Raw genomic sequence first — 27,727 nt, 5'->3', positions numbered from 1 at the left:
TGATAAATCGGCCCTTTAATGCACATCAGGGCGAACACGAAAGTTCTAATATGAAGTACTCACTGACGATCCAAAGACGTTTCAGTATGTATGCGTCGGTACCACCGGGGCAGTGCCTAAGTATTGTAAAGTGAAGGTCGACAGTTAGAGGCTCACATGAAGTATTTCATTGGCTTCCCACGAGTGCGTAATGCACAGCGTGGCTGTTGCTAGGAAACGGTCTTATTCGCCGTTCGTTAATATCTAGTTTTCTTTGCATCAATGTGAAAATGTTCCTATTACTGAATAAAGTTTTGCTAGTTACAGTTCAAACTGGAAGCGACGGAAGAAAGCGGTCCAACGCGCCACATTGGTTCCTGAAAGGGAGGATGCGTTTCCGCATTTCCGGCTCTAGCTGTCTGCGCGTTAGGACGTGTCCGCCGCTGCTCCGTGTACGTTAGTGGTGACGCCAAGTCCTGAGTTTTAGTTTGTTGCTGTTTGTGAATTTCTGTGTTTCTACGTGACTGGTGTCATTGTTCAAAGTTTCTGTGTGTTTTCGTCCGTTATAACTGTTCTGTTTTGGAGGAATTTCGGTTTATTGCCGGGATCTCCTCGTAACTGAGAAAAATGGCTGGAATTGTCCGGAAGAATACCCTGGTTTTCTCCTTCGAGAAGGAAACACGTGCAGTGCAACCTATGGCTTTGGAAATCCATGACTGGCTGACCGACGTAATTGGAGTAAGTTCTGATTCCGTACATACCACTCAATTAGATGCTGACAAATACTGTGTTCTTGTCAAATTTTTTAATCCCTTGGATGTTGAGAAGCTGTTGCTGAAGTGGGGTAGTGTTGCTGAATTTGTGCATAGAGATGGGTCTAAAAGTAGTGTTTCGATTCGAAAAGCGGATATCACGTATAAAACTGTAAGAGTGCTAAACATTCCCATTGAAGTAGATAATCAGCTGATTAAAGAGGCACTTTCGAAATACGGGGAGATCCAGTCCATTGTCAACGAAAGGTGGTCAAAATTGTATGAATTGCAGTGTTTCAATGGCATACGATCAGTAGAAATGGAAGTTAAAGCCAATATACCATCTTTCCTTTCTATTGCTGGTCATAAAGCGCATATCGTCTATTCAGGGCAGGTTCAGACATGTAATATTTGTAATGAAACGGGTCATTTCCGTCAAGACTGTCCCCGCCGTGTCTATGTCCTTAAAAATAGCCTTACGCAGCGTCAGCGACTTACGCTTAATGATGTTCTGCCTAACAATCATCAACCTCCCCCGGCCAGTAATGATGCAGCTCGTACTTCTGATGTAACTGCCGTAAATGTCGCTGATTTTCCTCCCTTGCATGTAATTAACGATCGCAGTTCTTCTACCCATGAATGCGATCTGCAAACTAAAAAGAGACCTTTAGACACGACTGAAGACAGTTCTGACGATGCTACATCACAGTCCAACCGTAAACAAAAGCAATGCAGTGAGGGTGCGGGTGAGGACGTAGACAGTAAACATGTGGCGGTGACGCCAGCAGCAGAGGCCCTCCCGCCGTCAGCTGCTGTTGCCACAGCCTTAGAAGACATGGACGCGAAACCACTGGCTCCGTTCACGGCGACACGGGAGTCGAGTGCTGCGGAACAGCAAGCGATGGATCGGACTCAGCCTTGCGAATCTCCAGACATACAGCACTCCCTCCCCGTTGCACCGATGGAGGTCGCGGAAGGAACTGAAACTGGAACTAGACTTAACAAACAGGACTGTGTAGAGGCCACTTCCGCCCAATCGGCGCAAGATGCGGATCACTCGCGGTCACACACTGCCCCTGCAGAGGTTCAAAGACGCAGGCTAAAACCTCAACCGAACCTCAAAGCATCTCGTAACGCCGATAAACAAAAACTTGGAAAAGATGATGTGAAAGCCAAAAACGTATCATATGAAATAATTTCTGAAGTATCCCCCGAGAAAAACCCAAAGAAACTTGATGGTGCAAACCCCCACTGTAAAGATAAGTCTGACCCGGTAAAGAATCCGTCATTGAACTGACACAGCCAAGTCTAACTCGAGAAACGATACTGCTAAGTGCCACCATGTTCCTGCACAATTTCGGTGACAACGGAATTACCAATATGCCAAATTCGTAGTTGACTGTTTTTAGTATCATTTTTTTCCTTCTTTTTCTTATATTACCTCCAGGAGTAATTGATACTTTTCTCTGACAGTAGGGATTTTTTTCCCTTATTTTCCAAGGAAGCTACATGTGCCAGGCATACACAATAACAACTATAAACATTAACAGGATTAAGTCAGAACCGAAGATTGCTGCTCTCAAGGATTTCCTTTACGAATCAGGAACTGACATTGCTTTGCTGCAAGAAGTCGTGATGCCTGACTTTAAGGTTGCAGGCTATGTAGAAATACTAAATATCTCACTCGAAACAAAAGTGGGGACAGCAATTTTAATCCGGGAAGGGATCCCTGTAACTGATGTCGAGAGACTGGACTCGGGCAGAGCAATCGGACTTAAAGTCTTTAACGTTACTATTATTAACCTGTATGCCCCGTCAGGGACCTCCAATAGACCGGAAAGGGCAAATTTTTTTAGAGAAGAAATAATATATCTATTACGGAAAAACCCGCCACAACATTTAATTGGCGGTGATTTTAACTGTGTATTAAATAAAAAAGATCAGACTCCCAATTTTAATTGCTGTAACGAGTTGAAGCGGCTAGTTACGGATCTAAAACTCAGGGATACTTGGGAAATTAAATATCCCACTGTTGTTGCATATACGTACATAGCTACACAGTCCTGTAGCAGAATTGATAGGATATATGTGTCACAAGGTATGGAAAGATCCTTAGTTAAAGTCGAGACAATTCCTGTATATTTCTCCGACCATTGCAGTATGCTGGCTTCTATCAATTTAAAGGCACAACCAACTCGCCGCTTCAGAAGTCAGTGGAAGCTGAACGTATCTTTGCTACAGGACAATGAGTTAGCCGATGTTGTCAACGAAACGTGGAACATGTGCTTGCGCTCGGTAGATCGCTATGTGACTGTTACGGACTGGTGGTGCAACAGGGCAAAACCAAAACTGCGGAGCGTTTTAATTCACTACAGTCTCCAACGATCCCGTGAACTCAAGAACACCATAGAATTTTATTATGCAATGTTACAGAACTTGTATGAACAGGCGAGCATTTCCGGCATTCGTTTGGAAGACATTAAGAAAACTAAGGCCAAATTACTCCGCATTAAACAACAACAGCTGGAAGGACTAAAAGTAAAGTCGAAAGCCAAGTCATTATCAGGGGACGAAACTGCTTCCTTGTATCACCTCTTGCGACACGCAAAACATAGGAGTCGAACCTTTCTTGATGAGATCCAGACTCCGACCGGTCTGACCGTTACTTCACAGAAAGAGATCGTCAACGAGGTTTACCAGTATTACCACAATCTATATTCAGCCGGTCAGTTATGCGAAGAATCCTTTGAAGAATTTCTTGGCAGCATAGTTCCTCAGCCGTCAGAAGAGGACAATGAAGGACTTCTTACTGATTTCACTGAAGAGGATGTCCACGAAACCGTCCGCAAGTCTCCTTTAAAAAAGTCACCGGGGCCGGATGGGTTGCCCGTTGAATTTTATCTGCGATACTGGTCACTCATTGGAGCAAAGTTTACTCAAATGGCAAACGAGATTATCCAAGGAAAACCACTACCTGCTGCTATGAAAGAAAGCACAATAGTACTAGTTCCAAAGACTACATCGAAGCGAAATCTACACAACTTTCGCCCTATTTCGTTGCTTAACTCCGACTATAAAATCATAGCTAGAATGTTAAATAACAGACTTTCACTTTTAGCCAAAAAAATAGTAAGTCAACATCAGTCATGTGTACCTGGCAGAACTATTTTCAAAAGTATTGCGGAATACAGGGATTTAATTGCCATCACCTCTGTGACGAACATCAAATGTGCCAATTGTTTTATTGATTTTCACAAAGCCTTCGACCGTGTGGATCACAGGTTCCTTCTTACAACAATGAGAAAAATCGGCTTTGACGAACGAGCTCTCAGTGTGGTCACGAACGTTGCGTTGGGATTCAGCGCAAGTATCTCTGTCAACTGTCAAAGAACTAAGCAGATCCAGATACGGCGCGGCGTTCCTCAGGGTAGCCCGCTTTCCATGCTTCTATTCGTCTTTTCCTTGGAGCCGCTACTCCGCAGTCTTCACGCCAATCTAACAGGTATTACGTTAGCAGGTCACAAAACAGTCACAAATGCATACGCTGATGATGTAGGCGTCGTATTACGGAACGTCGATGACATTTCCAAATTAGAACTGCTCATTAAAAAGTACTGCAGCGTGTCGGGAGCTACCACCAATGCTAATAAGAGCAGGTTTCTCAACCTGCGGGGTTTTCAACACGTAACTGTCACTTGGGCAACACCGGTCACTCAGTGCAAATCACTTGGAACGACTCTGACTACGTGTCCAATAAAAATGGCGGCCATTAATTGGAAAACTACATCCGGATACATTCAAGGAGCCATCAGAGAAAATCTGCACCGAACTTTAAATCAATTTCAGAGAATCCATTTAATTAATAACTGCCTCTTATCAAAAGCTTATTATACGGCGCAACTCTTTCCACTCCCCACCATGATCGCTGGAAAGATAATGTCACTCGTCACTAACTACCTATGGCGAGGTGAAGTGTTTAGAGTGACTGGGAGAACAGCTACCCTAGATCCCAGCAATGGCGGTCTGGGATTAACTGACATTAAGAACGAGGCCTCTGCTCTTTTCCTCAAACGGACCACTAGTCTTCTCAACGAAAACGCTACAAGCATTACAACTAAGTTATTTGAAATTCTTAGACCTGCAAGTCTCCACGCGCCAGTTGATGTGCAAAAAATTAATCCCCGTCTTCGTCATGTGCGTACATTTTTCATCGATCTGAGTTATATCAATGGCGAACTAACTAATTTGCGGCAGTTAACGGCCCGAGCAATTCTGTGTCTCAGAAAGAAAAATGAAGGGAAGAATAAAATAGAGGCAAAATATCCGCATTACGATTGGGCAACTATATGGAAGAACATTAACCTACGTGGTCTCTCCTCCGACGCAAAAACATCATGGTACAAATCGGTGAACAATATAGTTAGCACCAACGAACGTTTGCACTCAATCGGGATTAGCCAAACAAACCTTTGTCTCAAATGTAATCTCCTCGATACAACAGTACACAGATTCACGTGTGCAGGACATCTGCAAAACTGGAAATGGTTGAGAGACCAATTGGCTTTCCTGACAAGATCGTCCACCGAAAATTTTCAGCCTCAGGCACTTCTCCGGCCACAGATACTGTATTTCCCTGCCACCAAAAATAACTCAATTCATTGGTTAATGGGAATAACTTAGGGACTGACAATATCATTGATTTTCATATGTACCTGAAAAATGAATATGATAGAGTAGTTAAATATCCAGGCCATAAAACGATGTACGGCAACATGCTCAAAATTGTCTTTGAGCGACTGGGAATCGGATGACGGCGAAGAGCAAACAAAAGACTTTCTTTTATACAACGATAATCGGAGAAGCGAAGAACACTACATGATTCAGTTCATCTTAAAATTTTAAGTAGCAACAAATGAAGGGAGTCCCGAATTTTATTTCCCACATTTATTACGACAAGAAATTGATTTATTTAACGATTATCCTCAATCAGCGCTTCAATTCAAATTTTTTTCAATTATGAGGCCTAGCCAAGATCGGCAATTAATAATTAAACATTCAAAGCACGCTATAAATGGACATTCCGCCATTAGGTGACGGATGAGGGTCGGCATTGAGGCCAGGCCTCAGCATTTTTTTACCCCTGCCCTCCTTGCCGACGCTTATCTGACACAGAAAGCTATATTAAAAAAAAAAAAAAACTAAAAAAAAGTGGCGCAATTGGAAAAAAAAATGGTGTAACGGAAAAAAAAAGTGGCTAGGATACCTGGCTCTCACCCAGGAGGCCCGGGTTCGATTCCTGGTACCGGAAATGCGCGTTTTTTTAAAAAAAAAAAGCGGTCTAAGGCGCCAGATTTAAGCTCTGGTTCCCGTAAGGGAGCGTGGGTTCGAACCCCACATCTGACAATGCATTTTAAACATTCTGAAGCTAACGTACTCCCTTGATGTTATAGAACAAGAAAATTACGCAGAAACACGCCGTGGAGATTTTCCTAGAGACGACAGTGACAGCAGTGCAGGCGTCACACGTCCGATAACCCGAGCGGTCGAAAACAAATAGCGGAACATATTTTTCTAGTGCCGAGTTTTAGCTCTTCTCACGGACGTTTCCGTGGTCGTTGTGTTGTGGCTCAGGGCTATTCCATTTTCCTTCCCCAAAAGGCAACGCGAGAGACTTTCAGGCAAATCCCAAGTGATCTGTACACGGACTAAGACGTCCGCACGTCTGGCAACAGTCTCGCCAACTTGTATGCCGTGCCAACGACACGGGCTCATGTCCGATCACCGAAATTAGGTAGCGTTGGCCGTGGTTAGTACTCAGGTAGGTGACGAACTAGGAAGTCCGCGTGCTGTTGGTTTCTTCAGTTTTGCCTTTTTCCTTAGTTTTTGGTGCTGCTGTGCGGTAATGGTACGCTCCAGCACGCTGACCCCCTCCTTGCTCTCGGTACGCAAAGGCGCGAACATGCGGCCGCAGTCAAATGAAAGGGTCCGTTGTGTGTTTGTCGATGTGGCCTCTCGCATTCGTTTGCAGCGCGTGTCCTGTACATATACGCCCATTTGCAAGCGTCAGCTTTCGCGTCTGCCGAGCAAAGTCGAGACAAGTCGACACATGGGGACACACGATGCTGTGAATCGTAATCCGCACTAGCCTACGAGGGGCAAAGGGAAACCATTGGTACCGTTGAAAACACTCTCCTGAGTAAAGGAGACAACTTCCGTGCGATGTCCGGGTTTCGAACCCGGAGCAGCTACTTGGGAAGCAACCATGCTGACCGACACACCACCACCGCCTTCTGCTACGCGCTGCTTGCGCCGTGATGTGTCGCCTTCCCTCCTGGCGCCAGAGGCCGAAGGCGATAGCGCTGTAGGCGCTCAACGCCGGTTGCAAGGCGAGCACCACTGAACCCGTTTTCCTGGTGCTGCTAGGGGGACAAACTGTAACTAGGCGCAGAACTGACTTTCTCTGATAAATCGGCCCTTTAATGCACATCAGGGCGAACACGAAAGTTCTAATATGAAGTACTCACTGACGATCCAAAGACGTTTCAGTATGTATGCGTCGGTACCACCGGGGCAGTGCCTAAGTATTGTAAAGTGAAGGTCGACAGTTAGAGCCTCACATGAAGTATTTCATTGGCTTCCCACGAGTGCGTAATGCACAGCGTGGCTGTTGCTAGGAAACGGTCTTATTCGGGGTTCGTTAATATCTAGGTTTCTTTGCATCAATGTGAAAATGTTCCTATTACTAAATAAAGTTTTGCTAGTTACAGTTCAAACTGGAAGCGACGGAAGAAAGCGGTCCAACGCGCCACATTGGTTCCCAAAAGGGAGGATGCGTTTCCTACGCCACATCTGACGTTGCGTCTTACATATTCTTAAACTGACATAATTCCTTCCTACCGAAAAAAGAAACAGATTTCGGAGTGAGGTTCCTGAGACCTTGATAGAGATGGAAGTCACTGGAGCGGTTGTGTCGTACGTCAGATTGGCCGAGCGGTCTAAGGCGCCAGATTTAAGCTCTGGTTCCCGTAAGGGAGCGTGGGTTCGAACCCCACATCTGACAATGCATTTTAAACATTCTGAAGCTAACGTACTCCCTTGATGTTATAGAACAAGAAAATTACGCAGAAACACGCCATGGAGATTTTCCTAGAGACGACAGTGACAGCAGTGCAGGCGTCACACGTCCGATAACCCGAGCGGTCGAAAACAAATAGCGGAACATATTTTTCTAGTGCCGAGTTTTAGCTCTTCTCACGGACGTTTCCGTGGTCGTTGTTTTGTGGCTCAGGGCTATTCCATTTTCCTTCCCCAAAAGGCAACGCGAGAGACTGTCAGGCAAATCCCAAGTGATCTGTACACGGACTAAGACGTCCGCACGTCTGGCAACAGTCTCGCCAACTTGTATGCCGTGCCAACGACACGGGCTCATGTCCGATCACCGAAATTAGGCAGCGTTGGCCGTGGTTAGTACTCAGGTAGGTGACGAACTAGGAAGTCCGCGTGCTGTTGGTTTCTTCAGTTTTGCCTTTTTCCTTAGTTTTTCGTGCTGCTGTGCGGTAATGGTACGGTCCAGCACGCTGACCCCCTCCTTGCTCTCGGTACGCAAAGACGCGAACATGCGGCCACAGTCAAATGAAAGGGGCCGTTGTGTGTTTGTCGATGTGGCCTCTCGCAGTCGTTTGTAGCGCGTGTCCTGTACATATACGCCCATTTGCAAGCGTCAGCTTTCGCGTCAGCTTTCGCAAAGTCGATGCTGTGAATCGTAGACAAGTCGACACATGGGGACACACGATGCTGTGAATCGTAGACAAGTCGACACATGGGGACACACGATGCTGTGAATCGTAATCCGCACTAGCCTACGAGGGGCAAAGGGAAACCATTGGTACCGTTGAAAACACTCTCCTGAGTAAAGGAGACAACTTCCGTGCGATGTCCGGGTTTCGAACCCGGAGCAGCTACTTGGGAAGCAACCATGCTGACCGACACACCACCACCGCCTTCTGCTACGCGCTGCTTGCGCCGTGATGTGTCGCCTTCCCTCCTGGCGCCAGAGGCCGAAGGCGATAGCGCTGTAGGCGCTCAACGCCGGTTGCAAGGCGAGCACCACTGAACCCGTTTTCCTGGTGCTGCTAGGGGGACAAACTGTAACTAGGCGCAGAACTGACTTTCTCTGATAAATCGGCCCTTTAATGCACATCAGGGCGAACACGAAAGTTCTAATATGAAGTACTCACTGACGATCCAAAGACGTTTCAGTATGTATGCGTCGGTACCACCGGGGCAGTGCCTAAGTATTGTAAAGTGAAGGTCGACAGTTAGAGCCTCACATGAAGTATTTCATTGGCTTCCCACGAGTGCGTAATGCACAGCGTGGCTGTTGCTAGGAAACGGTCTTATTCGGGGTTCGTTAATATCTAGGTTTCTTTGCATCAATGTGAAAATGTTCCTATTACTAAATAAAGTTTTGCTAGTTACAGTTCAAACTGGAAGCGACGGAAGAAAGCGGTCCAACGCGCCACATTGGTTCCCAAAAGGGAGGATGCGTTTCCTACGCCACATCTGACGTTGCGTCTTACATATTCTTAAACTGACATAATTCCTTCCTACCGAAAAAAGAAACAGATTTCGGAGTGAGGTTCCTGAGACCTTGATAGAGATGGAAGTCACTGGAGCGGTTGTGTCGTACGTCAGATTGGCCGAGCGGTCTAAGGCGCCAGATTTAAGCTCTGGTTCCCGTAAGGGAGCGTGGGTTCGAACCCCACATCTGACAATGCATTTTAAACATTCTGAAGCTAACGTACTCCCTTGATGTTATAGAACAAGAAAATTACGCAGAAACACGCCATGGAGATTTTCCTAGAGACGACAGTGACAGCAGTGCAGGCGTCACACGTCCGATAACCCGAGCGGTCGAAAACAAATAGCGGAACATATTTTTCTAGTGCCGAGTTTTAGCTCTTCTCACGGACGTTTCCGTGGTCGTTGTTTTGTGGCTCAGGGCTATTCCATTTTCCTTCCCCAAAAGGCAACGCGAGAGACTGTCAGGCAAATCCCAAGTGATCTGTACACGGACTAAGACGTCCGCACGTCTGGCAACAGTCTCGCCAACTTGTATGCCGTGCCAACGACACGGGCTCATGTCCGATCACCGAAATTAGGCAGCGTTGGCCGTGGTTAGTACTCAGGTAGGTGACGAACTAGGAAGTCCGCGTGCTGTTGGTTTCTTCAGTTTTGCCTTTTTCCTTAGTTTTTCGTGCTGCTGTGCGGTAATGGTACGGTCCAGCACGCTGACCCCCTCCTTGCTCTCGGTACGCAAAGACGCGAACATGCGGCCACAGTCAAATGAAAGGGGCCGTTGTGTGTTTGTCGATGTGGCCTCTCGCAGTCGTTTGTAGCGCGTGTCCTGTACATATACGCCCATTTGCAAGCGTCAGCTTTCGCGTCAGCCTTCGCAAAGTCGAGACAAGTCGACACATGGGGACACACGATGCTGTGAATCGTAGACAAGTCGACACATGGGGACACACGATGCTGTGAATCGTAGACAAGTCGACACATGGGGACACACGATGCTGTGAATCGTAATCCGCACTAGCCTACGAGGGGCAAAGGGAAACCATTGGTACCGTTGAAAACACTCTCCTGAGTAAAGGAGACAACTTCCGTGCGATGTCCGGGTTTCAAACCCGGAGCAGCTACTTGGGAAGCAACCATGCTGACCGACACACCACCACCGCCTTCTGCTACGCGCTGCTTGCGCCGTGATGTGTCGCCTTCCCTCCTGGCGCCAGAGGCCGAAGGCGATAGCGCTGTAGGCGCTCAACGCCGGTTGCAAGGCGAGCACCACTGAACCCGTTTTCCTGGTGCTGCTAGGGGGACAAACTGTAACTAGGCGCAGAACTGACTTTCTCTGATAAATCGGCCCTTTAATGCACATCAGGGCGAACACGAAAGTTCTAATATGAAGTACTCACTGACGATCCAAAGACGTTTCAGTATGTATGCGTCGGTACCACCGGGGCAGTGCCTAAGTATTGTAAAGTGAAGGTCGACAGTTAGAGCCTCACATGAAGTATTTCATTGGCTTCCCACGAGTGCGTAATGCACAGCGTGGCTGTTGCTAGGAAACGGTCTTATTCGGGGTTCGTTAATATCTAGGTTTCTTTGCATCAATGTGAAAATGTTCCTATTACTAAATAAAGTTTTGCTAGTTACAGTTCAAACTGGAAGCGACGGAAGAAAGCGGTCCAACGCGCCACATTGGTTCCCAAAAGGGAGGATGCGTTTCCTACGCCACATCTGACGTTGCGTCTTACATATTCTTAAACTGACATAATTCCTTCCTACCGAAAAAAGAAACAGATTTCGGAGTGAGGTTCCTGAGACCTTGATAGAGATGGAAGTCACTGGAGCGGTTGTGTCGTACGTCAGATTGGCCGAGCGGTCTAAGGCGCCAGATTTAAGCTCTGGTTCCCGTAAGGGAGCGTGGGTTCGAACCCCACATCTGACAATGCATTTTAAACATTCTGAAGCTAACGTACTCCCTTGATGTTATAGAACAAGAAAATTACGCAGAAACACGCCATGGAGATTTTCCTAGAGACGACAGTGACAGCAGTGCAGGCGTCACACGTCCGATAACCCGAGCGGTCGAAAACAAATAGCGGAACATATTTTTCTAGTGCCGAGTTTTAGCTCTTCTCACGGACGTTTCCGTGGTCGTTGTTTTGTGGCTCAGGGCTATTCCATTTTCCTTCCCCAAAAGGCAACGCGAGAGACTGTCAGGCAAATCCCAAGTGATCTGTACACGGACTAAGACGTCCGCACGTCTGGCAACAGTCTCGCCAACTTGTATGCCGTGCCAACGACACGGGCTCATGTCCGATCACCGAAATTAGGCAGCGTTGGCCGTGGTTAGTACTCAGGTAGGTGACGAACTAGGAAGTCCGCGTGCTGTTGGTTTCTTCAGTTTTGCCTTTTTCCTTAGTTTTTCGTGCTGCTGTGCGGTAATGGTACGGTCCAGCACGCTGACCCCCTCCTTGCTCTCGGTACGCAAAGACGCGAACATGCGGCCACAGTCAAATGAAAGGGGCCGTTGTGTGTTTGTCGATGTGGCCTCTCGCAGTCGTTTGTAGCGCGTGTCCTGTACATATACGCCCATTTGCAAGCGTCAGCTTTCGCGTCAGCCTTCGCAAAGTCGAGACAAGTCGACACATGGGGACACACGATGCTGTGAATCGTAGACAAGTCGACACATGGGGACACACGATGCTGTGAATCGTAGACAAGTCGACACATGGGGACACACGATGCTGTGAATCGTAATCCGCACTAGCCTACGAGGGGCAAAGGGAAACCATTGGTACCGTTGAAAACACTCTCCTGAGTAAAGGAGACAACTTCCGTGCGATGTCCGGGTTTCGAACCCGGAGCAGCTACTTGGGAAGCAACCATGCTGACCGACACACCACCACCGCCTTCTGCTACGCGCTGCTTGCGCCGTGATGTGTCGCCTTCCCTCCTGGCGCCAGAGGCCGAAGGCGATAGCGCTGTAGGCGCTCAACGCCGGTTGCAAGGCGAGCACCACTGAACCCGTTTTCCTGGTGCTGCTAGGGGGACAAACTGTAACTAGGCGCAGAACTGACTTTCTCTGATAAATCGGCCCTTTAATGCACATCAGGGCGAACACGAAAGTTCTAATATGAAGTACTCACTGACGATCCAAAGACGTTTCAGTATGTATGCGTCGGTACCACCGGGGCAGTGCCTAAGTATTGTAAAGTGAAGGTCGACAGTTAGAGCCTCACATGAAGTATTTCATTGCCTTCCCACGAGTGCGTAATGCACAGCGTGGCTGTTGCTAGGAAACGGTCTTATTCGGGGTTCGTTAATATCTAGGTTTCTTTGCATCAATGTGAAAATGTTCCTATTACTAAATAAAGTTTTGCTAGTTACAGTTCAAACTGGAAGCGACGGAAGAAAGCGGTCCAACGCGCCACATTGGTTCCCAAAAGGGAGGATGCGTTTCCTACGCCACATCTGACGTTGCGTCTTACATATTCTTAAACTGACATAATTCCTTCCTACCGAAAAAAGAAACAGATTTCGGAGTGAGGTTCCTGAGACCTTGATAGAGATGGAAGTCACTGGAGCGGTTGTGTCGTACGTCAGATTGGCCGAGCGGTCTAAGGCGCCAGATTTAAGCTCTGGTTCCCGTAAGGGAGCGTGGGTTCGAACCCCACATCTGACAATGCATTTTAAACATTCTGAAGCTAACGTACTCCCTTGATGTTATAGAACAAGAAAATTACGCAGAAACACGCCATGGAGATTTTCCTAGAGACGACAGTGACAGCAGTGCAGGCGTCACACGTCCGATAACCCGAGCGGTCGAAAACAAATAGCGGAACATATTTTTCTAGTGCCGAGTTTTAGCTCTTCTCACGGACGTTTCCGTGGTCGTTGTTTTGTGGCTCAGGGCTATTCCATTTTCCTTCCCCAAAAGGCAACGCGAGAGACTGTCAGGCAAATCCCAAGTGATCTGTACACGGACTAAGACGTCCGCACGTCTGGCAACAGTCTCGCCAACTTGTATGCCGTGCCAACGACACGGGCTCATGTCCGATCACCGAAATTAGGCAGCGTTGGCCGTGGTTAGTACTCAGGTAGGTGACGAACTAGGAAGTCCGCGTGCTGTTGGTTTCTTCAGTTTTGCCTTTTTCCTTAGTTTTTCGTGCTGCTGTGCGGTAATGGTACGGTCCAGCACGCTGACCCCCTCCTTGCTCTCGGTACGCAAAGACGCGAACATGCGGCCACAGTCAAATGAAAGGGGCCGTTGTGTGTTTGTCGATGTGGCCTCTCGCAGTCGTTTGTAGCGCGTGTCCTGTACATATACGCCCATTTGCAAGCGTCAGCTTTCGCGTCAGCCTTCGCAAAGTCGAGACAAGTCGACACATGGGGACACACGATGCTGTGAATCGTAGACAAGTCGACACATGGGGACACACGATGCTGTGAATCGTAGACAAGTCGACACATGGGGACACACGATGCTGTGAATCGTAATCCGCACTAGCCTACGAGGGGCAAAGGGAAACCATTGGTACCGTTGAAAACACTCTCCTGAGTAAAGGAGACAACTTCCGTGCGATGTCCGGGTTTCGAACCCGGAGCAGCTACTTGGGAAGCAACCATGCTGACCGACACACCACCACCGCCTTCTGCTACGCGCTGCTTGCGCCGTGATGTGTCGCCTTCCCTCCTGGCGCCAGAGGCCGAAGGCGATAGCGCTGTAGGCGCTCAACGCCGGTTGCAAGGCGAGCACCACTGAACCCGTTTTCCTGGTGCTGCTAGGGCGACAAACTGTAACTAGGCGCAGAACTGACTTTCTCTGATAAATCGGCCCTTTAATGCACATCAGGGCGAACACGAAAGTTCTAATATGAAGTACTCACTGACGATCCAAAGACGTTTCAGTATGTATGCGTCGGTATCACCGGGGCAGTGCCTAAGTATTGTAAAGTGAAGGTCGACAGTTAGAGCCTCACATGAAGTATTTCATTGGCTTCCCACGAGTGCGTAATGCACAGCGTGGCTGTTGCTAGGAAACGGTCTTATTCGGGGTTCGCTAATATCTAGGTTTCTTTGCATCAATGTGAAAATGTTCCTATTACTAAATAAAGTTTTGCTAGTTACAGTTCAAACTGGAAGCGACGGAAGAAAGCGGTCCAACGCGCCACATTGGTTCCCAAAAGGGAGGATGCGTTTCCTACGCCACATCTGACGTTGCGTCTTACATATTCTTAAACTGACATAATTCCTTCCTACCGAAAAAAGGAACAGATTTCGGAGTGAGTTTCCTGAGACCTTGATAGAGATGGAAGTCACTGGAGCAGTTGTGTCGTACGTCAGATTGGCCGAGCGGTCTAAGGCGCCAGATTTAAGCTCTGGTTCCCGTAAGGGAGCGTGGGTTCGAACACCACATCTGACAATGCATTTTAAACATTCTGAAGCTAACGTACTCCCTTGATGTTATAGAACAAGAAAATTACGCAGAAACACGCCATGGAGATTTTCCTAGAGACGACAGTGACAGCAGTGCAGGCGTCACACGTCCGATAACCCGAGCGGTCGAAAACAAATAGCGGAACATATTTTTCTAGTGCCGAGTTTTAGCTCTTCTCACGGACGTTTCCGTGGTCGTTGTGTTGTGGCTCAGGGCTATTCCATTTTCCTTCCCCAAAAGGCAACGCGAGAGACTGTCAGGCAAATCCCAAGTGATCTGTACACGGACTAAGACGTCCGCACGTCTGGCAACAGTCTCGCCAACTTGTATGCCGTGCCAACGACACGGGCTCATGTCCGATCACCGAAATTAGGCAGCGTTGGCCGTGGTTAGTACTCAGGTAGGTGACGAACTAGGAAGTCCGCGTGCTGTTGGTTTCTTCAGTTTTGCCTTTTTCCTTAGTTTTTCGTGCTGCTGTGCGGTAATGGTACGGTCCAGCACGCTGACCCCCTCCTTGCTCTCGGTACGCAAAGACGCGAACATGCGGCCACAGTCAAATGAAAGGGGCCGTTGTGTGTTTGTCGATGTGGCCTCTCGCAGTCGTTTGTAGCGCGTGTCCTGTACATATACGCCCATTTGCAAGCGTCAGCTTTCGCAAAGTCGAGACAAGTCGACACATGGGGACACACGATGCTGTGAATCGTAGACAAGTCGACACATGGGGACACACGATGCTGTGAATCGTAGACAAGTCGACACATGGGGACACACGATGCTGTGAATCGTAATCCGCACTAGCCTACGAGGGGCAAAGGGAAACCATTGGTACCGTTGAAAACACTCTCCTGAGTAAAGGAGACAACTTCCGTGCGATGTCCGGGTTTCGAACCCGGAGCAGCTACTTGGGAAGCAACCATGCTGACCGACACACCACCACCGCCTTCTGCTACGCGCTGCTTGCGCCGTGATGTGTCGCCTTCCCTCCTGGCGCCAGAGGCCGAAGGCGATAGCGCTGTAGGCGCTCAACGCCGGTTGCAAGGCGAGCACCACTGAACCCGTTTTCCTGGTGCTGCTAGGGGGACAAACTGTAACTAGGCGCAGAACTGACTTTCTCTGATAAATCGGCCCTTTAATGCACATCAGGGCGAACACGAAAGTTCTAATATGAAGTACTCACTGACGATCCAAAGACGTTTCAGTATGTATGCGTCGGTACCACCGGGGCAGTGCCTAAGTATTGTAAAGTGAAGGTCGACAGTTAGAGCCTCACATGAAGTATTTCATTGGCTTCCCACGAGTGCGTAATGCACAGCGTGGCTGTTGCTAGGAAACGGTCTTATTCGGGGTTCGTTAATATCTAGGTTTCTTTGCATCAATGTGAAAATGTTCCTATTACTAAATAAAGTTTTGCTAGTTACAGTTCAAACTGGAAGCGACGGAAGAAAGCGGTCCAACGCGCCACATTGGTTCCCAAAAGGGAGGATGCGTTTCCTACGCCACATCTGACGTTGCGTCTTACATATTCTTAAACTGACATAATTCCTTCCTACCGAAAAAAGAAACAGATTTCGGAGTGAGGTTCCTGAGACCTTGATAGAGATGGAAGTCAGTGGAGCGGTTGTGTCGTACGTCAGATTGGCCGAGCGGTCTAAGGCGCCAGATTTAAGCTCTGGTTCCCGTAAGGGAGCGTGGGTTCGAACCCCACATCTGACAATGCATTTTAAACATTCTGAAGCTAACGTACTCCCTTGATGTTATAGAACAAGAAAATTACGCAGAAACACGCCATGGAGATTTTCCTAGAGACGACAGTGACAGCAGTGCAGGCGTCACACGTCCGATAACCCGAGCGGTCGAAAACAAATAGCGGAACATATTTTTCTAGTGCCGAGTTTTAGCTCTTCTCACGGACGTTTCCGTGGTCGTTGTTTTGTGGCTCAGGGCTATTCCATTTTCCTTCCCCAAAAGGCAACGCGAGAGACTGTCAGGCAAATCCCAAGTGATCTGTACACGGACTAAGACGTCCGCACGTCTGGCAACAGTCTCGCCAACTTGTATGCCGTGCCAACGACACGGGCTCATGTCCGATCACCGAAATTAGGCAGCGTTGGCCGTGGTTAGTACTCAGGTAGGTGACGAACTAGGAAGTCCGCGTGCTGTTGGTTTCTTCAGTTTTGCCTTTTTCCTTAGTTTTTCGTGCTGCTGTGCGGTAATGGTACGGTCCAGCACGCTGACCCCCTCCTTGCTCTCGGTACGCAAAGACGCGAACATGCGGCCACAGTCAAATGAAAGGGGCCGTTGTGTGTTTGTCGATATGGCCTCTCGCAGTCGTTTGTAGCGCGTGTCCTGTACATATACGCCCATTTGCAAGCGTCAGCTTTCGCGTCAGCCTTCGCAAAGTCGAGACAAGTCGACACATGGGGACACACGATGCTGTGAATCGTAGACAAGTCGACACATGGGGACACACGATGCTGTGAATCGTAGACAAGTCGACACATGGGGACACACGATGCTGTGAATCGTAATCCGCACTAGCCTACGAGGGGCAAAGGGAAACCATTGGTACCGTTGAAAACACTCTCCTGAGTAAAGGAGACAACTTCCGTGCGATGTCCGGGTTTCGAACCCGGAGCAGCTACTTGGGAAGCAACCATGCTGACCGACACACCACCACCGCCTTCTGCTACGCGCTGCTTGCGCCGTGATGTGTCGCCTTCCCTCCTGGCGCCAGAGGCCGAAGGCGATAGCGCTGTAGGCGCTCAACGCCGGTTGCAAGGCGAGCACCACTGAACCCGTTTTCCTGGTGCTGCTAGGGGGACAAACTGTAACTAGGCGCAGAACTGACTTTCTCTGATAAATCGGCCCTTTAATGCACATCAGGGCGAACACGAAAGTTCTAATATGAAGTACTCACTGACGATCCAAAGACGTTTCAGTATGTATGCGTCGGTACCACCGGGGCAGTGCCTAAGTATTGTAAAGTGAAGGTCGACAGTTAGAGCCTCACATGAAGTATTTCATTGGCTTCCCACGAGTGCGTAATGCACAGCGTGGCTGTTGCTAGGAAACGGTCTTATTCGGGGTTCGTTAATATCTAGGTTTCTTTGCATCAATGTGAAAATGTTCCTATTACTAAATAAAGTTTTGCTAGTTACAGTTCAAACTGGAAGCGACGGAAGAAAGCGGTCCAACGCGCCACATTGGTTCCCAAAAGGGAGGATGCGTTTCCTACGCCACATCTGACGTTGCGTCTTACATATTCTTAAACTGACATAATTCCTTCCTACCGAAAAAAGAAACAGATTTCGGAGTGAGGTTCCTGAGACCTTGATAGAGATGGAAGTCACTGGAGCGGTTGTGTCGTACGTCAGATTGGCCGAGCGGTCTAAGGCGCCAGATTTAAGCTCTGGTTCCCGTAAGGGAGCGTGGGTTCGAACCCCACATCTGACAATGCATTTTAAACATTCTGAAGCTAACGTACTCCCTTGATGTTATAGAACAAGAAAATTACGCAGAAACACGCCATGGAGATTTTCCTAGAGACGACAGTGACAGCAGTGCAGGCGTCACACGTCCGATAACCCGAGCGGTCGAAAACAAATAGCGGAACATATTTTTCTAGTGCCGAGTTTTAGCTCTTCTCACGGACGTTTCCGTGGTCGTTGTTTTGTGGCTCAGGGCTATTCCATTTTCCTTCCCCAAAAGGCAACGCGAGAGACTGTCAGGCAAATCCCAAGTGATCTGTACACGGACTAAGACGTCCGCACGTCTGGCAACAGTCTCGCCAACTTGTATGCCGTGCCAACGACACGGGCTCATGTCCGATCACCGAAATTAGGCAGCGTTGGCCGTGGTTAGTACTCAGGTAGGTGACGAACTAGGAAGTCCGCGTGCTGTTGGTTTCTTCAGTTTTGCCTTTTTCCTTAGTTTTTCGTGCTGCTGTGCGGTAATGGTACGGTCCAGCACGCTGACCCCCTCCTTGCTCTCGGTACGCAAAGACGCGAACATGCGGCCACAGTCAAATGAAAGGGGCCGTTGTGTGTTTGTCGATGTGGCCTCTCGCAGTCGTTTGTAGCGCGTGTCCTGTACATATACGCCCATTTGCAAGCGTCAGCTTTCGCGTCAGCCTTCGCAAAGTCGAGACAAGTCGACACATGGGGACACACGATGCTGTGAATCGTAGACAAGTCGACACATGGGGACACACGATGCTGTGAATCGTAGACAAGTCGACACATGGGGACACACGATGCTGTGAATCGTAATCCGCACTAGCCTACGAGGGGCAAAGGGAAACCATTGGTACCGTTGAAAACACTCTCCTGAGTAAAGGAGACAACTTCCGTGCGATGTCCGGGTTTCGAACCCGGAGCAGCTACTTGGGAAGCAACCATGCTGACCGACACACCACCACCGCCTTCTGCTACGCGCTGCTTGCGCCGTGATGTGTCGCCTTCCCTCCTGGCGCCAGAGGCCGAAGGCGATAGCGCTGTAGGCGCTCAACGCCGGTTGCAAGGCGAGCACCACTGAACCCGTTTTCCTGGTGCTGCTAGGGGGACAAACTGTAACTAGGCGCAGAACTGACTTTCTCTGATAAATCGGCCCTTTAATGCACATCAGGGCGAACACGAAAGTTCTAATATGAAGTACTCACTGACGATCCAAAGACGTTTCAGTATGTATGCGTCGGTACCACCGGGGCAGTGCCTAAGTATTGTAAAGTGAAGGTCGACAGTTAGAGCCTCACATGAAGTATTTCATTGCCTTCCCACGAGTGCGTAATGCACAGCGTGGCTGTTGCTAGGAAACGGTCTTATTCGGGGTTCGTTAATATCTAGGTTTCTTTGCATCAATGTGAAAATGTTCCTATTACTAAATAAAGTTTTGCTAGTTACAGTTCAAACTGGAAGCGACGGAAGAAAGCGGTCCAACGCGCCACATTGGTTCCCAAAAGGGAGGATGCGTTTCCTACGCCACATCTGACGTTGCGTCTTACATATTCTTAAACTGACATAATTCCTTCCTACCGAAAAAAGAAACAGATTTCGGAGTGAGGTTCCTGAGACCTTGATAGAGATGGAAGTCACTGGAGCGGTTGTGTCGTACGTCAGATTGGCCGAGCGGTCTAAGGCGCCAGATTTAAGCTCTGGTTCCCGTAAGGGAGCGTGGGTTCGAACCCCACATCTGACAATGCATTTTAAACATTCTGAAGCTAACGTACTCCCTTGATGTTATAGAACAAGAAAATTACGCAGAAACACGCCATGGAGATTTTCCTAGAGACGACAGTGACAGCAGTGCAGGCGTCACACGTCCGATAACCCGAGCGGTCGAAAACAAATAGCGGAACATATTTTTCTAGTGCCGAGTTTTAGCTCTTCTCACGGACGTTTCCGTGGTCGTTGTTTTGTGGCTCAGGGCTATTCCATTTTCCTTCCCCAAAAGGCAACGCGAGAGACTGTCAGGCAAATCCCAAGTGATCTGTACACGGACTAAGACGTCCGCACGTCTGGCAACAGTCTCGCCAACTTGTATGCCGTGCCAACGACACGGGCTCATGTCCGATCACCGAAATTAGGCAGCGTTGGCCGTGGTTAGTACTCAGGTAGGTGACGAACTAGGAAGTCCGCGTGCTGTTGGTTTCTTCAGTTTTGCCTTTTTCCTTAGTTTTTCGTGCTGCTGTGCGGTAATGGTACGGTCCAGCACGCTGACCCCCTCCTTGCTCTCGGTACGCAAAGACGCGAACATGCGGCCACAGTCAAATGAAAGGGGCCGTTGTGTGTTTGTCGATGTGGCCTCTCGCAGTCGTTTGTAGCGCGTGTCCTGTACATATACGCCCATTTGCAAGCGTCAGCTTTCGCGTCAGCCTTCGCAAAGTCGAGACAAGTCGACACATGGGGACACACGATGCTGTGAATCGTAGACAAGTCGACACATGGGGACACACGATGCTGTGAATCGTAGACAAGTCGACACATGGGGACACACGATGCTGTGAATCGTAATCCGCACTAGCCTACGAGGGGCAAAGGGAAACCATTGGTACCGTTGAAAACACTCTCCTGAGTAAAGGAGACAACTTCCGTGCGATGTCCGGGTTTCGAACCCGGAGCAGCTACTTGGGAAGCAACCATGCTGACCGACACACCACCACCGCCTTCTGCTACGCGCTGCTTGCGCCGTGATGTGTCGCCTTCCCTCCTGGCGCCAGAGGCCGAAGGCGATAGCGCTGTAGGCGCTCAACGCCGGTTGCAAGGCGAGCACCACTGAACCCGTTTTCCTGGTGCTGCTAGGGGGACAAACTGTAACTAGGCGCAGAACTGACTTTCTCTGATAAATCGGCCCTTTAATGCACATCAGGGCGAACACGAAAGTTCTAATATGAAGTACTCACTGACGATCCAAAGACGTTTCAGTATGTATGCGTCGGTACCACCGGGGCAGTGCCTAAGTATTGTAAAGTGAAGGTCGACAGTTAGAGCCTCACATGAAGTATTTCATTGCCTTCCCACGAGTGCGTAATGCACAGCGTGGCTGTTGCTAGGAAACGGTCTTATTCGGGGTTCGTTAATATCTAGGTTTCTTTGCATCAATGTGAAAATGTTCCTATTACTAAATAAAGTTTTGCTAGTTACAGTTCAAACTGGAAGCGACGGAAGAAAGCGGTCCAACGCGCCACATTGGTTCCCAAAAGGGAGGATGCGTTTCCTACGCCACATCTGACGTTGCGTCTTACATATTCTTAAACTGACATAATTCCTTCCTACCGAAAAAAGAAACAGATTTCGGAGTGAGGTTCCTGAGACCTTGATAGAGATGGAAGTCACTGGAGCGGTTGTGTCGTACGTCAGATTGGCCGAGCGGTCTAAGGCGCCAGATTTAAGCTCTGGTTCCCGTAAGGGAGCGTGGGTTCGAACCCCACATCTGACAATGCATTTTAAACATTCTGAAGCTAACGTACTCCCTTGATGTTATAGAACAAGAAAATTACGCAGAAACACGCCATGGAGATTTTCCTAGAGACGACAGTGACAGCAGTGCAGGCGTCACACGTCCGATAACCCGAGCGGTCGAAAACAAATAGCGGAACATATTTTTCTAGTGCCGAGTTTTAGCTCTTCTCACGGACGTTTCCGTGGTCGTTGTTTTGTGGCTCAGGGCTATTCCATTTTCCTTCCCCAAAAGGCAACGCGAGAGACTGTCAGGCAAATCCCAAGTGATCTGTACACGGACTAAGACGTCCGCACGTCTGGCAACAGTCTCGCCAACTTGTATGCCGTGCCAACGACACGGGCTCATGTCCGATCACCGAAATTAGGCAGCGTTGGCCGTGGTTAGTACTCAGGTAGGTGACGAACTAGGAAGTCCGCGTGCTGTTGGTTTCTTCAGTTTTGCCTTTTTCCTTAGTTTTTCGTGCTGCTGTGCGGTAATGGTACGGTCCAGCACGCTGACCCCCTCCTTGCTCTCGGTACGCAAAGACGCGAACATGCGGCCACAGTCAAATGAAAGGGGCCGTTGTGTGTTTGTCGATGTGGCCTCTCGCAGTCGTTTGTAGCGCGTGTCCTGTACATATACGCCCATTTGCAAGCGTCAGCTTTCGCGTCAGCCTTCGCAAAGTCGAGACAAGTCGACACATGGGGACACACGATGCTGTGAATCGTAGACAAGTCGACACATGGGGACACACGATGCTGTGAATCGTAGACAAGTCGACACATGGGGACACACGATGCTGTGAATCGTAATCCGCACTAGCCTACGAGGGGCAAAGGGAAACCATTGGTACCGTTGAAAACACTCTCCTGAGTAAAGGAGACAACTTCCGTGCGATGTCCGGGTTTCGAACCCGGAGCAGCTACTTGGGAAGCAACCATGCTGACCGACACACCACCACCGCCTTCTGCTACGCGCTGCTTGCGCCGTGATGTGTCGCCTTCCCTCCTGGCGCCAGAGGCCGAAGGCGATAGCGCTGTAGGCGCTCAACGCCGGTTGCAAGGCGAGCACCACTGAACCCGTTTTCCTGGTGCTGCTAGGGGGACAAACTGTAACTAGGCGCAGAACTGACTTTCTCTGATAAATCGGCCCTTTAATGCACATCAGGGCGAACACGAAAGTTCTAATATGAAGTACTCACTGACGATCCAAAGACGTTTCAGTATGTATGCGTCGGTACCACCGGGGCAGTGCCTAAGTATTGTAAAGTGAAGGTCGACAGTTAGAGCCTCACATGAAGTATTTCATTGCCTTCCCACGAGTGCGTAATGCACAGCGTGGCTGTTGCTAGGAAACGGTCTTATTCGGGGTTCGTTAATATCTAGGTTTCTTTGCATCAATGTGAAAATGTTCCTATTACTAAATAAAGTTTTGCTAGTTACAGTTCAAACTGGAAGCGACGGAAGAAAGCGGTCCAACGCGCCACATTGGTTCCCAAAAGGGAGGATGCGTTTCCTACGCCACATCTGACGTTGCGTCTTACATATTCTTAAACTGACATAATTCCTTCCTACCGAAAAAAGAAACAGATTTCGGAGTGAGGTTCCTGAGACCTTGATAGAGATGGAAGTCACTGGAGCGGTTGTGTCGTACGTCAGATTGGCCGAGCGGTCTAAGGCGCCAGATTTAAGCTCTGCTTCCTGTAAGGGAGCGTGGGTTCGAACCCCACATCTGACAATGCATTTTAAACATTCTGAAGCTAACGTACTCCCTTGATGTTATAGAACAAGAAAATTACGCAGAAACACGCCATGGAGATTTTCCTAGAGACGACAGTGACAGCAGTGCAGGCGTCACACGTCCGATAACCCGAGCGGTCGAAAACAAATAGCGGAACATATTTTTCTAGTGCCGAGTTTTAGCTCTTCTCACGGACGTTTCCGTGGTCGTTGTTTTGTGGCTCAGGGCTATTCCATTTTCCTTCCCCAAAAGGCAACGCGAGAGACTGTCAGGCAAATCCCAAGTGATCTGTACACGGACTAAGACGTCCGCACGTCTGGCAACAGTCTCGCCAACTTGTATGCCGTGCCAACGACACGGGCTCATGTCCGATCACCGAAATTAGGCAGCGTTGGCCGTGGTTAGTACTCAGGTAGGTGACGAACTAGGAAGTCCGCGTGCTGTTGGTTTCTTCAGTTTTGCCTTTTTCCTTAGTTTTTCGTGCTGCTGTGCGGTAATGGTACGGTCCAGCACGCTGACCCCCTCCTTGCTCTCGGTACGCAAAGACGCGAACATGCGGCCACAGTCAAATGAAAGGGGCCGTTGTGTGTTTGTCGATGTGGCCTCTCGCAGTCGTTTGTAGCGCGTGTCCTGTACATATACGCCCATTTGCAAGCGTCAGCTTTCGCGTCAGCCTTCGCAAAGTCGAGACAAGTCGACACATGGGGACACACGATGCTGTGAATCGTAGACAAGTCGACACATGGGGACACACGATGCTGTGAATCGTAGACAAGTCGACACATGGGGACACACGATGCTGTGAATCGTAATCCGCACTAGCCTACGAGGGGCAAAGGGAAACCATTGGTACCGTTGAAAACACTCTCCTGAGTAAAGGAGACAACTTCCGTGCGATGTCCGGGTTTCGAACCCGGAGCAGCTACTTGGGAAGCAACCATGCTGACCGACACACCACCACCGCCTTCTGCTACGCGCTGCTTGCGCCGTGATGTGTCGCCTTCCCTCCTGGCGCCAGAGGCCGAAGGCGATAGCGCTGTAGGCGCTCAACGCCGGTTGCAAGGCGAGCACCACTGAACCCGTTTTCCTGGTGCTGCTAGGGCGACAAACTGTAACTAGGCGCAGAACTGACTTTCTCTGATAAATCGGCCCTTTAATGCACATCAGGGCGAACACGAAAGTTCTAATATGAAGTACTCACTGACGATCCAAAGACGTTTCAGTATGTATGCGTCGGTATCACCGGGGCAGTGCCTAAGTATTGTAAAGTGAAGGTCGACAGTTAGAGCCTCACATGAAGTATTTCATTGGCTTCCCACGAGTGCGTAATGCACAGCGTGGCTGTTGCTAGGAAACGGTCTTATTCGGGGTTCGCTAATATCTAGGTTTCTTTGCATCAATGTGAAAATGTTCCTATTACTAAATAAAGTTTTGCTAGTTACAGTTCAAACTGGAAGCGACGGAAGAAAGCGGTCCAACGCGCCACATTGGTTCCCAAAAGGGAGGATGCGTTTCCTACGCCACATCTGACGTTGCGTCTTACATATTCTTAAACTGACATAATTCCTTCCTACCGAAAAAAGGAACAGATTTCGGAGTGAGTTTCCTGAGACCTTGATAGAGATGGAAGTCACTGGAGCAGTTGTGCCGTACGTCAGATTGGCCGAGCGGTCTAAGGCGCCAGATTTAAGCTCTGGTTCCCGTAAGGGAGCGTGGGTTCGAACACCACATCTGACAATGCATTTTAAACATTCTGAAGCTAACGTACTCCCTTGATGTTATAGAACAAGAAAATTACGCAGAAACACGCCATGGAGATTTTCCTAGAGACGACAGTGACAGCAGTGCAGGCGTCACACGTCCGATAACCCGAGCGGTCGAAAACAAATAGCGGAACATATTTTTCTAGTGCCGAGTTTTAGCTCTTCTCACGGACGTTTCCGTGGTCGTTGTGTTGTGGCTCAGGGCTATTCCATTTTCCTTCCCCAAAAGGCAACGCGAGAGACTGTCAGGCAAATCCCAAGTGATCTGTACACGGACTAAGACGTCCGCACGTCTGGCAACAGTCTCGCCAACTTGTATGCCGTGCCAACGACACGGGCTCATGTCCGATCACCGAAATTAGGCAGCGTTGGCCGTGGTTAGTACTCAGGTAGGTGACGAACTAGGAAGTCCGCATGCTGTTGGTTTCTTCAGTTTTGCCTTTTTCCTTAGTTTTTCGTGCTGCTGTGCGGTAATGGTACGGTCCAGCACGCTGACCCCCTCCTTGCTCTCGGTACGCAAAGACGCGAACATGCGGCCACAGTCAAATGAAAGGGGCCGTTGTGTGTTTGTCGATGTGGCCTCTCGCAGTCGTTTGTAGCGCGTGTCCTGTACATATACGCCCATTTGCAAGCGTCAGCTTTCGCGTCAGCCGAGCAAAGTCGAGACAAGTCGACACATGGGGACACACGATGCTGTGAATCGTAGACAAGTCGACACATGGGGACACACGATGCTGTGAATCGTAATCCGCACTAGCCTACGAGGGGCAAAGGGAAACCATTGGTACCGTTGAAAACACTCTCCTGAGTAAAGGAGACAACTTCCGTGCGATGTCCGGGTTTCGAACCCGGAGCAGCTACTTGGGAAGCAACCATGCTGACCGACACACCACCACCGCCTTCTGCTACGCGCTGCTTGCGCCGTGATGTGTCGCCTTCCCTCCTGGCGCCAGAGGCCGAAGGCGATAGCGCTGTAGGCGCTCAACGCCGGTTGCAAGGCGAGCACCACTGAACCCGTTTTCCTGGTGCTTCTAGGGCGACAAACTGTAACTAGGCGCAGAACTGACTTTCTCTGATAAATCGGCCCTTTAATGCACATCAGGGCGAACACGAAAGTTCTAATATGAAGTACTCACTGACGATCCAAAGACGTTTCAGTATGTATGCGTCGGTATCACCGGGGCAGTGCCTAAGTATTGTAAAGTGAAGGTCGACAGTTAGAGCCTCACATGAAGTATTTCATTGGCTTCCCACGAGTGCGTAATGCACAGCGTGGCTGTTGCTAGGAAACGGTCTTATTCGGGGTTCGTTAATATCTAGGTTTCTTTGCATCAATGTGAAAATGTTCCTATTACTAAATAAAGTTTTGCTAGTTACAGTTCAAACTGGAAGCGACGGAAGAAAGCGGTCCAACGCGCCACATTGGTTCCCAAAAGGGAGGATGCGTTTCCTACGCCACATCTGACGTTGCGTCTTACATATTCTTAAACTGACATAATTCCTTCCTACCGAAAAAAGGAACAGATTTCGGAGTGAGTTTCCTGAGACCTTGATAGAGATGGAAGTCACTGGAGCAGTTGTGTCGTACGTCAGATTGGCCGAGCGGTCTAAGGCGCCAGATTTAAGCTCTGGTTCCCGTAAGGGAGCGTGGGTTCGAACACCACATCTGACAATGCATTTTAAACATTCTGAAGCTAACGTACTCCCTTGATGTTATAGAACAAGAAAATTACGCAGAAACACGCCATGGAGATTTTCCTAGAGACGACAGTGACAGCAGTGCAGGCGTCACACGTCCGATAACCCGAGCGGTCGAAAACAAATAGCGGAACATATTTTTCTAGTGCCGAGTTTTAGCTCTTCTCACGGACGTTTCCGTGGTCGTTGTGTTGTGGCTCAGGGCTATTCCATTTTCCTTCCCCAAAAGGCAACGCGAGAGACTGTCAGGCAAATCCCAAGTGATCTGTACACGGACTAAGACGTCCGCACGTCTGGCAACAGTCTCGCCAACTTGTATGCCGTGCCAACGACACGGGCTCATGTCCGATCACCGAAATTAGGCAGCGTTGGCCGTGGTTAGTACTCAGGTAGGTGACGAACTAGGAAGTCCGCATGCTGTTGGTTTCTTCAGTTTTGCCTTTTTCCTTAGTTTTTCGTGCTGCTGTGCGGTAATGGTACGGTCCAGCACGCTGACCCCCTCCTTGCTCTCGGTACGCAAAGACGCGAACATGCGGCCACAGTCAAATGAAAGGGGCCGTTGTGTGTTTGTCGATGTGGCCTCTCGCAGTCGTTTGTAGCGCGTGTCCTGTACATATACGCCCATTTGCAAGCGTCAGCTTTCGCGTCAGCCGAGCAAAGTCGAGACAAGTCGACACATGGGGACACACGATGCTGTGAATCGTAGACAAGTCGACACATGGGGACACACGATGCTGTGAATCGTAATCCGCACTAGCCTACGAGGGGCAAAGGGAAACCATTGGTACCGTTGAAAACACTCTCCTGAGTAAAGGAGACAACTTCCGTGCGATGTCCGGGTTTCGAACCCG

General features: G+C 49.1%; 12 non-coding genes across 12 annotated transcripts; all 12 read left to right on the top strand.

The window, feature by feature from the left end:
* Window positions 1–7,707: 7,707 nt before the first annotated feature.
* On the top strand, window positions 7,708–7,791 carry Trnal-uaa (transfer RNA leucine (anticodon UAA)). Its single transcript has one exon. It is a non-coding gene; the product is annotated as a tRNA-Leu (tRNA).
* A 1,629-nt stretch (window positions 7,792–9,420) lies between these two features.
* Trnal-uaa (transfer RNA leucine (anticodon UAA)) lies at window positions 9,421–9,504 on the top strand. Its single transcript has one exon. It is a non-coding gene; the product is annotated as a tRNA-Leu (tRNA).
* A 1,656-nt stretch (window positions 9,505–11,160) lies between these two features.
* On the top strand, window positions 11,161–11,244 carry Trnal-uaa (transfer RNA leucine (anticodon UAA)). Its single transcript has one exon. It is a non-coding gene; the product is annotated as a tRNA-Leu (tRNA).
* Window positions 11,245–12,900: 1,656 nt separating this feature from the next.
* Trnal-uaa (transfer RNA leucine (anticodon UAA)) lies at window positions 12,901–12,984 on the top strand. Its single transcript has one exon. It is a non-coding gene; the product is annotated as a tRNA-Leu (tRNA).
* Window positions 12,985–14,640: 1,656 nt separating this feature from the next.
* On the top strand, window positions 14,641–14,724 carry Trnal-uaa (transfer RNA leucine (anticodon UAA)). Its single transcript has one exon. It is a non-coding gene; the product is annotated as a tRNA-Leu (tRNA).
* A 1,644-nt stretch (window positions 14,725–16,368) lies between these two features.
* Window positions 16,369–16,452, top strand: Trnal-uaa (transfer RNA leucine (anticodon UAA)). The gene has a single exon. It is a non-coding gene; the product is annotated as a tRNA-Leu (tRNA).
* Window positions 16,453–18,108: 1,656 nt separating this feature from the next.
* Trnal-uaa (transfer RNA leucine (anticodon UAA)) lies at window positions 18,109–18,192 on the top strand. The gene has a single exon. It is a non-coding gene; the product is annotated as a tRNA-Leu (tRNA).
* A 1,656-nt stretch (window positions 18,193–19,848) lies between these two features.
* Trnal-uaa (transfer RNA leucine (anticodon UAA)) lies at window positions 19,849–19,932 on the top strand. Its single transcript has one exon. It is a non-coding gene; the product is annotated as a tRNA-Leu (tRNA).
* A 1,656-nt stretch (window positions 19,933–21,588) lies between these two features.
* On the top strand, window positions 21,589–21,672 carry Trnal-uaa (transfer RNA leucine (anticodon UAA)). The gene has a single exon. It is a non-coding gene; the product is annotated as a tRNA-Leu (tRNA).
* A 1,656-nt stretch (window positions 21,673–23,328) lies between these two features.
* On the top strand, window positions 23,329–23,412 carry Trnal-uaa (transfer RNA leucine (anticodon UAA)). The gene has a single exon. It is a non-coding gene; the product is annotated as a tRNA-Leu (tRNA).
* A 1,656-nt stretch (window positions 23,413–25,068) lies between these two features.
* On the top strand, window positions 25,069–25,152 carry Trnal-uaa (transfer RNA leucine (anticodon UAA)). Its single transcript has one exon. It is a non-coding gene; the product is annotated as a tRNA-Leu (tRNA).
* Window positions 25,153–26,766: 1,614 nt separating this feature from the next.
* Window positions 26,767–26,850, top strand: Trnal-uaa (transfer RNA leucine (anticodon UAA)). Its single transcript has one exon. It is a non-coding gene; the product is annotated as a tRNA-Leu (tRNA).
* The last annotated feature ends 877 nt before the right edge of the window (window positions 26,851–27,727 follow it).

This window comes from Schistocerca cancellata, chromosome 8, assembly GCF_023864275.1.
Source record: "Schistocerca cancellata isolate TAMUIC-IGC-003103 chromosome 8, iqSchCanc2.1, whole genome shotgun sequence".
NCBI classification, from domain to species: Eukaryota; Metazoa; Arthropoda; class Insecta; order Orthoptera; family Acrididae; genus Schistocerca; species Schistocerca cancellata.
This window is presented reverse-complemented; position numbering and strand designations above follow the sequence as displayed.